Source organism: Ciconia boyciana, chromosome 5 (assembly GCF_034638445.1).
Source record: "Ciconia boyciana chromosome 5, ASM3463844v1, whole genome shotgun sequence".
Taxonomy (NCBI): domain Eukaryota; kingdom Metazoa; phylum Chordata; class Aves; order Ciconiiformes; family Ciconiidae; genus Ciconia; species Ciconia boyciana.
Window position 1 is genome coordinate 53385445 of NC_132938.1, and position 13254 is coordinate 53398698.

Consider the following 13254-nt stretch of genomic DNA (forward strand, 5'->3'; position numbering starts at 1 on the left):
AGCTGTTTGTCAAAAGATTAATTTTATTTGACTTCATAAAAACAATTAAACAAAAAAAACCCCCACCAAAACCCCAACTAAAAATTTAAATATTCTCTCTTCCAAGATCATCATGCAAGGATGTTTTTTCATGCTTATAAATGTGCATACAGAACAGTATAACTACGTTCTGCATGAGCAAAAGCATTTAGGAAATATGCAGAAGAATTAGCCCTCAAACTTCTGTTTCAAGCTCGTGGATATTGTATTGCTATTTCCTTGCTCATTGTATCCCTTACCAAAAGATCTTTACAACTGACAATAATTTTATTATTATTTAGATATACATAAAATATGTATTTGTGGACAAAATGTGTTTACCAGACTGGCATTTCATTTTTTATATAAAATAATGTTCAATAACGATCTGTTATGTACCACTGAGGAGTAGTAAGGTAATGAAATTCATGAAGGATCGGTCCTGAATGAAGAATTTAAGATGATAGGCTAAAGTTATGCTTATGTATTTAAACAAAAGCTGCAAGCAATATGGGCAGAATTTTCAAAAAGCTGTTCAGGATTTAGAGACGGAAGACTTGCATATCGCATTCAACTATGACTTGTGTAATTAAATTAATAACATGGTTCTTTTTACACAGCACTGTGCTGTTTCGAATGCGTGTGTGTTTTGGTTTTTCTGGTTTGTGGGGATTTTTTGTTTTGTTTTTGTTTTGTTTTTTTTTTTTACATGCATGTATACTCTTCATCATCAACCAATGGTTTAAAATATATTTGGTTTCTGTTCTGTAGAAATACACTTTCTCCCTGCAATAATTTCTCTTTGGATCTATTTGTAACTTGCATTACATTTCTCTTATACTTTCCTATTGCCTAGGTCTTCAGAAATTGAGACTTAAAAACTAACTCTGCATATGCAATCTCAAGTGAATGCCTTTTAGGAACATTAGTTGGAAGAGGGCTTTTTTTTCTTTTTTTTTTCTTTTTTTTCCCTCTTTTTTTGGCTAGGCATTCCACTGTCCTCATTACACACTGAAGCTTGCTAATTCTGAGTAATGAGGGTTTGCTGCTCTATCCAAATGTCTGCAGTGCCTTATAAGATATAAACAATTTGTGAGCATGTTTTAGATTGTTCTGCACTGTTTTCATCACCCAAGTCACAAATGTTTTATTTTTCAGTAAGCAGCATGGTAAGATATCTCACATTTCAACCTGAAAGCAGCAGGGTTCAGGGCTCTAACTACAATAACTCAGTGAAACAAAAAACCTCCTGTATTGTTCCAAAGGAGAAACACTCTTTTTTAAAAAAATACACTTTCTTTATCATCTATTTTTACACACTCAAGCATAGTAACAAAGTCATTGTCATCTTTTGAGTTTGCCATGTATGTGTTGTCAAGAAAGTAAACAATTTATTTTAGAGTTCTTTGGCATTGGCCACTCAAAACCCCCGAAAACCAACAAAAATGCAACTAAACCAAACCCACAATCCCCCCCCCCCCCCCCCCCCCCAGGAAAGGTCATTATCTTATTTTGTGAGTGGGGTTCAAGAAGAGGGTCTCATATCAGGCGCTACATTACAGGTTTTGCCAGCATAACAACATTTATTTGGGATGTGATGTGTGACTGGTAAAACTGACAGCAGGAGCCTCTCAATAGGAAGAGTTACTCAAATAGAAGTATGATTACTGCCATAAGTTATTTCTGTTGGTGGGGGGGAATGAACTACACAACAACTGCGCTCCAACACTCAGTGTCTGTGCAAGGAGAAATTTACTGGGATAGCTTTGCCAGTGGATATGAAAAACTGGTATTTTGCAGTTGAACCAGCAGCTGCACTGTATGGGCAAACAAGTTATAAAGCCTATAGACTGCCAATGGGTTAAGAAATTCCTAAACAACTGAAGTGTGGACATGCTTATTCCAAAGACTGTGTCTTGTGCACGATCAGTTTAACTTAGAAATTCAGTTTAACCTAGTGGATTTAGCATGTAAACCTTATGAAATGAATAAGAAACAACTGCATATGTAGACAAGCCCTTGGGGTTTTTTTATGGTTTTTCTGCCCATGTGATGCTTTTGGCTGCCTAGTTGGATTCAGCTGTCAGCCTCTCTCCCCAGACCTCACATAGTCTCTGCTGCTTGGTCCCTTCTTAGACGACTGACTTGGCTGAACTCCCTCATTGTTTAGCTGAGAAGAGGGTTCATTCACTCTGCAACAGCTGTAGTAAGCATGGGCTTGATTACTATGCAAGTAACAACTTTTCCAGGGTAAATAGTCAGACTCTGGCCTGTGTAAATAGGCAGTCTGTAAATTGGAGATTCCTTGTGGTAGAATTTATTTTTGTTCTGACTCTTTGAAATTCTTATTTTTAAGTAAGAACATTCTGGGTTTGTATTTATTTTTTTTAAAGGAGCATTGCTTTTTTTATGTTATATCCCTTCTTTCTCTCCAGCTTTTGTATCTCTAGAGTTTGCAGAGATGAGATCTACACTTATATATTCAAGAAAACAGAGATTAAGATGTAAATACACTGTTCTGGCTATGGAGATAAAAATCCACCTTCTCTTTAACCATTATGTATTACTTTGCCCTCTTTAGGGCATGGAAAGGCACGAAGACTTGGGAGCAGGTATTATAGCATCTCTCCTTACTGGCTAAAGGATTAATGTGAAGAGAGGGGGAGGGACCAGCCAAATTCTCTAATGTCCTTCATTGCTTTGAGCTGGGGATGGAGGGCAGAAGGCAAAAATTTCTGCTGAAATAGTGACGTTCAGTGGGGCTAAGGAGTGTGGAGGTATGGAGCTAGCATGGATTGGGACCTCTCCCCACATCAGCTTGTGGCAGCACCTGGGAAAATCCTTTGCCAGGGATATACTGGTAAAGGTATATCCTTTACCAGTACTGGTAAAGTATATCCCTTTGCCAGGGATATACTGGTGACTCGTTCAGTATGTTTCAGTCGGGTGAGGTCTTTCTGTACCCTCAAATAATCACCCAGGTCCCACAGGGGAAGCAAAATATTCCCATTGAAACTTTTGTGATTACTGAAAAGCACATCAGAACCAACCATCTTGCGCACAAATTCCTATGCTGACAGCACTGATGACTAATGTGAACTGTGTGCCACTTGTTTGCTTCTTATTTTGGGGTGGGGCTTTTTTGCACATGTTGTTCTGATCTGTGATGAACTTGCAGGATATGAAAAGCCATATGGGGAAAAGGAATAGGATGTCCTTGCCAGCTCAGCATGAGAGCAAAGATCTAGAGTCAAGTGGCAGAAAACAAAAGTAGAAAAAAGATAAAAAATCATCTGGTGCTTTAGCAAAAGAGCAGGGACTCTTTGGGCCAAGAAAGTCTCTATCACCATGTCAGCCTTGGCAGGAAGGCATCTCAAAACAACAGTAGGAAAGGTTTAGGAAAGCGAAGAGAGGAACCACCCCTGTGTTGAGCCTGCCCTGCAAAGCGAGGACTTCTAAAGCCAATTGTAAGAAGGATGGATAGGAGGAGGAACAGGCCAGGAAACTCAGGTTGCAACGGAGGTTCTGGGGATAACAAAGCAACTTTGGGAAGCAAGACTTTAAGAAGCAAACCAGGTGACCTCAGTGAGGCCAAAATGCTGTCAGTACATCTCTGCTTACAACTTTATTTCTGTTTAGCTAAAGAAACTACCTTATCAACTATGTGCAGAAATATGAATGTGTTCTTCTGTGCAAAGACTCCAGGAGCTGATAACAAGACTACAAGGGAGGGATGATGCAGCTGATTTGGTTTTTTAGATATAGAGGAAAATTATGTCGACTAGCAGAAGACTTTACACATTGAAAATCCATTAAGCCATGGGTGAAAGAGCCCTAGCATCAGCCAGGGATTTTGCTGGAGTTTTGACAGGCAAGCTTGGGAGGGCCTTGATCTAGGAGCTGAAGACACTGCCACCTCCAGCTGTCAGTTCTTCCCCTCAATGGAGGGATTACCACCCCAGCAGCAAAACTTGGCAGATGTGACTGTGTACCTTGCTGCCCCTTGCTAGGTCCCTTCTCTTGGTTCTGTTGCAGGGGTAGTGACCGCTTACAGAAAGAGGTGAGAACACTTTTTCACTGCAGCAGCAAGATTCAGCAGTTAATCTAGCAAAAATTTCAGAGCATTGGCAATGTGTATCAGCCAACAAAGCTGTTGTGAGGGCTTGACAATTTCAAGCCATCAATGCAGTGAGCATTTTCAGTTCCCATATTGGAAAGAGTACTGCTCTTCAGCTCACTGTACACTGTATGTTTTGTGTAATTAAAAATATTAACTTTTCATTATTCCAAAGGCTCCTTTCTGCAATAAACTTGAAGATACTGAGCCCCATAATGTAAGGACTTCAAGCACACAAGTGATTATGCTAGAGATATTGGAAATGTTTACTGTTAAACATCTATTTAAAGTTAAGCTCACATGCATTACAGAACTGGGTTATAATTCTTTAAAATGTATATTCAGCAAAACTAGCAGCTGCCAAATCTGAGAGTTGTAGCAGTAAGTCCTGTATGTATGTACATGTGTGTATGCAGACATGCTTATTGTACCAACCTCTATAGGTGCCGTTTTATTTGTCTATATTTGCTTTCAAAGAAAATTAAAATTATGTAGCTTTTAGGCATTAGTACCATCTACTACACATGATTTTTGCAAATTAAAATGTATTTTTTTTCTACCCTAGGCTGATGTGGGACAGTACTAAAATAAGGTTACTTTGGATGAAGTGAACCTGCACTATTACTTTCATAAATAAAAGAACTCTTTATAAATGAAATGTTAAAATAAACAGGGAAAATAGAATAAAGCATATGAATGAAGTACTGAAGAGTTCTTGTCATGTAGTGGGCAAGTGAAAAAGAAAGAGAAAAGTGCATGTTAAAGGAGCAAATGTAATTTAAAAATGCCTTATGTTATTGAACCTTTACTGTGTTTTTTCTGATCGTTACTGTGAATAGAATGAGAAGTAACATTTATGCTGTGAAATGAGATTATTCCTGATGGCAAGTGTCCTGGGTTTTATTATATTTGATTATTATTCCTCTGTTGAAAATTATAGGTAATTTTAAACATAAGTGTTTAAAAAAATACAATTTTTTCATATAGTGACATAGTTATTGTTTTATCAGGTTTCAGCTTTAGATCTGATCATGCAGCAAATCACAGATCCTTTAGATCTAAAGACAGGGATTTGCTTTAGTGTTACATAGCACTCTAAACAGGCTTATTTCTTTAAACAGCTTATTTGCTGTGAATTAGGAAAACCTATTCAACTGCTCCACAAGGTTTATTCAGCCTTTGTGTCCAAAATTCATGAAAGCTCAGTCTTTTTTTTTTTTAACCTTATTCTGTGATGCTGTGCTCATTGGGTTTTACATGTATCCTAAGGAATGTTACAATGACATTTGGCTGTTTTGTTCTTCTCTTTCTTTGTATTAATAAAGAAAATTATCCTGTCTTTAGTCAAAAGCATTATATACACACATAAGGTGAAGTAAATGCAGCGGAAAATAGGAGTTAAGAATCTGATACACTTGGGTGCTACTTCCACTGAAACCTGTGGCAAAAATTCTACAGTTTCCAGTGGGAGCAGATGGCGGTGGTTTTTGTTCAGGTGTGGACAGATAACATACATAGCAGGGAGAGGTGGAAGACTCCAGATAGATATTAAGTCCACATAATTAGCTCTGGAGAAGGCATTGTCATCTAATGCATCCCTTAACTGCATGTTCTAGGTGGTACCTTGCCTCTGTTTGTGGCACAGCTGAATTTGTAGCTCAGCTATTAGCTACTGTTTGCCACAGGTGCCTCTTTAAAATCTTGTAAATCTGAGTTTTTGATCTTCTGCCATTTAAAATCTGCTGTGTGCCATAGGCTGCCAGTGCTGGGTACATTCAGGAACAAGCTTCAAATTGGGATTTAGGAAAGCTGGAATCTCTTCTTCTGCCATGCACATGCTATGTGACTTTCGAATGTGTTACTGAATCACACTTCATTACTTCTTCCTTTGAAAAAAAGTAAGAGTAATTCCTGCATACCTGTGTACAGTGCATAAGAGCTAAAGAGTAATATTATTTTGTGTACATCCACATGTTTACTGTAAAAGTAAAAGCATGTTCATCTACCATCTAAAATGCATGCTGGGTTTTATGTTTTTGAATGAACTCCACTGCCTGAAGAGTTTATTCTTGTCAAGGCAACATGGAGATTGGACAAGAAAGGATTTGTCAGTTGAATTCAGCAGTGATGGACTGGAAGAGCATCCACAGGTCTCATGGGAAGCCTGTTGGATTTCCCATTAGGCTGGGGAGTGACTTGATGGTTTATCACATTTCTATGTACATCATCCTTTTCTGGGCACTGCTGAATGCGGTAGTAGCTAGTAGCTGGTAGCTAGTTGACGCTAATAATGCAAAAGGTAGTTTTTCCATCATGCAGATATGAAGGATCGTTTCCTTCAGAGATTTTAAATGTTTTCTTTGTAAAAGTTTATTCATAATCTCTGGGAATTTTTAAACAATCCTATTTACATAAAATACAAGTCTGAAGTCTATAAAGGCAACAGTTGTTCAAGCAGTGCTCTTTTATGTGGCAGTGATGAAGGTGAAGGATCAGCAGCAGCCATATGAACTTGCCTACTGCTATTTTTTATCTCCTTTTCCTATCATTTTATCCTAAGTGTATATGTTGATCATGAAGAGTTATACTAGAATTTATCTAGGAGAGATGGTCTTCAGAGGCTAAAATCAGATCTTGCACTGTCAGTGACTCTGTTTGCTCCTCTGTCTTTCTTATAAGTAAGCTGAATGCTCTAATCTTTAAGGTCATCTTTCTCACCAAGTTTTTTTTGAAAAGTGTTTGAGCTTTTTAGACCTGCACTCTCCTGTAGAGCATACTTGACTTTTTTGAGTCCATTCTCTACAGTATAGCTTGTGATGGAATAAATCCCATTCAGCATGCTCCACTGTAATTTGTTGTTGTTAATGACAATGTAATGAAATATATCTTCTTTTTTGTCTTTCTCCAGCATTAAACACAGAATTTATAGCTGCAAACTGAGCTAGAGGCTTAAAGGATTTTTTACTTCATAGGATCTTCCAAATCTCTAGTAAAGCGATGTTCAGAAAACATGTTCAGAATGCTGAACAAGTTGACGCTTTCATCCTTTAAATGTAGCAGAAGAGTCTCTTTGCTGACTTTTTTTAACCTGCAAGAAGGGAAGCAGGGGTCTTGCAGGATTCTAGATTTTACCTTTTAGTAAAAATATGAGAAAGTTCTTGGATTTACTGTTTAGTCCAATTCCTTGACTTCCTATGCTCTTGCAGACTTGAGTATAGGCCATCCAGCTGATGGCTGAATGATTGGAAGTGAAAATTCCTGTTATTTTCCTGTGCTTGATGAACAGAGTGTCGTTGGCATAGATTTTATATGCACTTGCTTACCATAGGGTACAGGTTAAAACGTAAAACATTTTAGTTACAGAAAAATGAAAGAGGAAAGTAAGTCTCAGTGGTGAAATATCAGCTTCAGAGGGATTTGTATCATATGCGTCATTACTGTGACTGCAACCTAAAGCAATCCTTTCTGTTTCTGTATTTTCAGGAAAGTATCAGGAGGAGAGTGAAATTCAGGTTTGCAATGTAGTAAGGGGGTTCTTGGGGCAGAATGCAGTGCTCACCGTAGCTAAGATGGTTTATTTTAGTATCTAAAATGAAGAGGAAACATCATGGGAAATCTATCGCAACACAGAGGGTCTAGATCTAGAAGAAGAGCTGGCAGCCTTCTGCAGGTCCTTTGCACTGATGCAGATTTTAGAACTAGGGCTGTACTTTGCTGCTCCGGAAAAGTAAGGTTGCATATCAGTAGGCTGTAGCTCAGCTGGTACATTTGTGTTGGCTGCATGTTGGTTTTGTTTCTTAATTGTGGTTGCTAATAACAGCAGCTGAGGAGAAGCAGGATATGGGCATGCTCATCATGCAATCAGCCATGCCATATACACTTGTGATGTGAAAAGTGAGTCAAAAGCCTGCCTGATGTTACAAGTCTGGTGGTACTAATATACCCTGATTATCGTACTATGCCTGTCTATGCTTTTACATTCCTTACTGTGGTTTTGGTGGTATGAGGAAGTTTATTGAACTCATTGAAGTTTGCATGCAAAGCCAATATGAACTGGAGCATTTGTGTGTTTTACAACCTAAAAAAGTCACAGCATATTTCTGTATTTTTCTCCTTTCTGGATTTTCTTCATTTTGGATTTATGGTGTCTAGTGATGTGACATTTACTATACATGGATATGTATATGATGCTGGTTTCTAGCCTCTGCCAGAGGATAGCACAATTGTGAGAGGTGAACCAGGTCTACCTGTCTGGTGTCAACAGCAAAAGCTGTAGCATATTATTTCATTTATAAAAAGAAAACTTATTTTGTTAATAAAAGATGCCCATACATTCATTATATAGATGTATGCATGACAATATGCATGACTATAATTGCTCTGTGTCTTGTTATCAGTACAAATATCTACACTATCAGAATGTTTGTAGTTATACAATAAAATTCTTCATCCTGAAGTATAATGAAACAAGAAAAATACCCTGCTATATGTAAGCTTTGACCAGTATTCTGGATTTGAACCTACTTTCTTCTTCGAATTTTGGAACTACCTAATAAGCTTTTAAAACTCTTCTTCTATCCTTAATTCTCTTTCTATCCCAATCTGTAACTTGGAATGCAGTCATGAGTCTAAATACAACTCTTTAGTTTCATTACAATTTCATAAGTAATTTATTACAAATATTTACAAAAACTATAGTTAAACTGCTAGTGTGTTTAACTGAGAGAAAAGAGGAGGAGCTTTAGTTGATTAAGTACTGAGTAGAAGATGTAGTATGAACTTTATGAGAATCTCGTATTTGCTGTTGTGCAGACAAGTGTTTGGTTATGCTTTCCTATAAATTTCTTTCTGTTACTCTACATGGCTTTTAATGACTCAGTCACTGACATTCTCTTCTTTGGGATCTTGCTGGGTATGCTGTTTTCTGGACTAAAATTAACTGAGGGGCTGACCTCCCATGATCTTTAAAGATGTAAGAATTCTTTTCTTCTATTTGTGTTGGCTATTCTTTGTCCTGCTTTCTTAAATTGCTATCATAGTTAATTATATTCTCCTGTTGTTATACCAGTGATTTTAACTGGGTCTGATAGTCTTGGTTACTGCTTATCCTTCCTCCTTGCTTTTATAGCTTCACTATAAACACCTCTGTTGTGTTCCTCTTGAGAGACAAATGTCTTCCTATAGAGAGCAAATTGCTTCAACTGGCCAAAAAGAATAAATAAATTTAAAAACAAATAAATAAAACATTAATGAAACAAAGCTATTATATACACATTGGTAGAGACAGTTAGTATATTAAAGTACGTATTTTCCACAGAGCTGAGGATGGCTGATTCATGTAGGTGTTATAAAAAGCCTACTCTGAACATCTGCAAAACTAATATGCAGTTGACTGCCACAGGATGAGTGTCTTTTTGAAATAAAATGACAGCTAGAGAAGATTAACTTAAAGTGGAGATAAGATCTGACAAAACTATTTCTAATCCAATTCTTCCTCCAAAGTCATGTTGCCTGATTGGCAGAACTGTTCTGCCTCCTTCCTTCCCATCAGTAAATAGAGGTATAGCCAGTGCATTAGCTTACCTAGGTTTCCCTAAAATATAACTGATTTCCTAGCTACTATGAAAATTCAGTGTTGAATGTTTCTAACCCTGAAGCACAATTAATTGACTCATAATCAATTAATATCTAAATCGTTTTGTCCATCTGTTAGACTGAAATGAGGAGAACTAATGGTCATTAGTTCTGTTTTAAAAATGTTCCCTGTGGCACTGATGAAACTATCTCATTAGTCTGCTCTAAAGTAAAGATAGAAGTTTATACCCTATCACCCCTTTCATAGTGTTTGCTGGGAGTATGCTTATGAAACTTAGCTGAGCAGGATCTCCCATGTTTTTCTCCTTTTTTCAGTATGCGTGTTGTAGTTTTATCCTGGCTGTAACATTTTTGCCACATATGCTTCAGTAATCTTTGTGTCGATTTAAATTCTTTCTTTTAAAATTTGGTCAACCAAATTGGATAATTATCTGCGAATAGGTTAACAGCACATTAATAAAAATGCTTAGTACACCATTAGAAACAATATCTATAACAATGGGTACCTCAAGATTCAGCTTGCTTTTGTGGACACTTCATAATCAACAGTGATATTTTGGAAGACTTTTGTAAGAAAATTTATTCTATTTTGGAAGTACTTAGGAGACAGTAACTGACTTTGTGGTCTCCACAGAGCATAAGGAGTTGTGGACTGCTGATATCAAGAGCTGATTTTAGCTTTAGACAGTATTAGTTTCTCACCTCCCCACATAATTTTCCCTAGTTAGGACTTGTATTATTTAGCTTATTTATAAATGGTTTCAAAAGATTTTGTCCTGAATGCTCTCATTTCAAATGGAAAATTAATTAATGGTTGTGATTCATCTCAGAACTTCCATAAATGAAAATAACAGCTGCTTCTGCCGATTGTGAGAATAGATGTAAAAAGTATCACTTTGATTTTGTAAAAACATGTTATCTACTGGTTTCCTATGTCATCCACGCTAAGGGCCCTATCTTTTAATGAGAGCCCTATGCTTCCTTGGAGGGTTCAGTCATTTTATCTCTACTTACAAGTGACTAGGCAGTCAACGCTACTAAAGCTGTCAAGAAACCCAAATTCTGCAATGAAAAAACCATGGATCTCTCTGTTGCTCATGAAAAGGCTAATTGCACAAGTACTAAAGTGTGTGTGTCCGGCTAACCTGCTTTTGGGACGTTGGTAACATTAAGTCTTCTGAAACCAGATTCTCTGATGTAAGCTGCCAGAAAATTTGTCCCCTGATGAATGCAAAAAAACATGGTAATATGAAAAAGTAGCTAGCTCATCACGTGGTGTTACCTCTTCAGGATCCTCTAGGACACAACTTGCCATGAAGTCGCTGAGTGCCCTTCTTTGGGATTTAGACTGCATCCTTTTGCTTCTGGCATGTTCAGTGGTGACCCATCAGTTAGCTCTGGCACTAGCTATCATACATGATAGTCAATGAACCTGAACATTGAAGAGGTGATCAATGTGGGGTCGGACTAGATGATTGTTAAAGATCCCTTCCAACCCAAACCATTCTATGGTTCTATGATTTTCTGAAACAAAGTCTGAAAAGTGATACCATAATCCAGACTGTTAGGGTTTCTTGAAATGTAATCTTGAGAGCCACATGAGATTTGCTGGGGAAGGGAATCAAAGTTTATCTTAAGATAGATAAATATTTTTATCTTACAAAAGTTCCTGTATTTCAGAGCAAATAAAGAATGAAGAGCAGTAGGAGTTTATGCTGTCAGCACAAATTAATTTAAGAAACAGTGGCTGGACATGAAAACACAAGGAGAAAGAAAAAGAGGAAAAGGAAATTTGCAAGAGGATACTATTGGCCTGCTGTGTTAAAAGAGGAAAAAAGTCTGTTTTGTTTGGTCTTTTGTGCTTTATCTGGCTTCTGAGCCAGCATTGCTGAGGAGTTAAACGGACATAAATTCAGAAGAGATTAAATGAAGAGGTTGATTTTTGTCAACTTTCTTTAGGAATTAGGTAAATGAAGTAGCCTTAAAGAGTGGTTCACATATGACATTCATTTAGTTATAAAGGCACTAGAGCAGGGGCTCCTTTTAACTCCTCCTCATGTAGCTGGAGACAGGCCTCAAGAAGGCCTTTAGACAGTGTCAGCTTGCCTTAGCTTGGGGAAGTAGACTGATTTTCATCATGTGACTGGGCATTTCTCTGTGGGATTATAGTGGAAAAACATCCCACAGGTTATTACATATGTTATTTGCCATTTTTGCATTGAACAAGAAGTGAGATGTGCTGAGGGGGAAGTAGGGGAGGGAAAAGGAATTGGATGGTTCAAGCTTTCTCCAGTTTGAATCAACCAATGATGAAAGCAGCTTCCCATAAGCTCTAATTTAAAAAGAAACATTCAAAAATAACATATTTGGCATTTTGAGATGCTCTGAGGAATGAAAGCTTTTCATGTGTGATCTCCTTAAAACAGAGTTCATGTTTGAATTGCCTGGATATGTATGAACAAAGTGAGATAATGAGTCCTGAGAGCCCTTGCAGCTTTTGGGGATAGATAAGTTTTTCACAAATAAACACTGTAGTACTGAAATTTTCCCCTCTCAGGAGAGAGGGGCTGTTGGGTCTACATAATTCCTGCTTCATGGAGAACCCTGCAGCTAGGGCCCATGTCATCTTACAGCATCCCCAGGTGATAACATGGTAGAGATGTACCTCATGGAAGCCTCAGGGTACTTTGGGTCAGAACTTTTCCAGGTGCTTTGATGTTCTGTCAAGGGCAAAATATAACTTGCCATCTCTTTAGCTGTTCAAATTGATGTGAGCTCTTCAAACCTGAACTGTACAGTAGCTCCTAGTCCCCTTCAGAGTGTGATTCAATGTGTCAGTCTGGCCGTAAACCATTCCATGGTTTATAAAATATCTGAGTCATTTTTGCCTTCTCAGTGAAGATCTTTTTCTGTGAATGCTCTGGTGGTTTGGTCTCAGATGAAGTTAGATGGTAGTTTGGAGGGTAGGTGGGTGCATGCTTAGCTCTTTATCAATGTGGTTGTCTGTCAGACTCTAAATTGGGTGCCTTTGAAGAACCAGTGTGTGATAACCAGCAGCCAGGTTTGAACTGTGCACCTTAGAGCTAAAAGCATTAGCTAAGTTGAAAAAGCCGAGTCACAGAGCCTATCCATATTCTGCAGATTGGCACAGAGAAGAGTCTGCAAAATACACTCAGCTGGTTAAAATGTACACTTAAAATGTGTAAATTACACAACACTTCATATTCCCTGTTAATTCTTTGGCGCATCCTCATGGTAGCAATGTAAATGTGGATCTGATTTGTGCTGCTTTGATTTTTTTAAAATTTTTTTTTAAACAGTTTGCCTTAATTTTAGGAAGTGGAAATTAATAATTATAAAATAAAATCATGTTTTATTTATACACTGTTTCACATATATTTGTCTAACACATACACGAGCCAAAAAGTGTGCTTGTAGTGCAGAGATCATGCCAGCAGTATGCTGCTGTTGGAGTCAATATTTAAGGAATAAAGCCTGTGGTTTCTGTTCTGTAAATTAGTTAA

At 37.6% G+C, this 13254-nt stretch overlaps 1 protein-coding gene across 2 annotated transcripts in view; it reads left to right on the top strand.

Moving 5' to 3' along the window:
- GRID2 (glutamate ionotropic receptor delta type subunit 2) overlaps positions 1 to 13254 on the top strand; it is a 736139-nt gene that overhangs the window by 444018 nt on the left and 278867 nt on the right. The gene's annotated exons all lie outside the window — the stretch shown is intronic.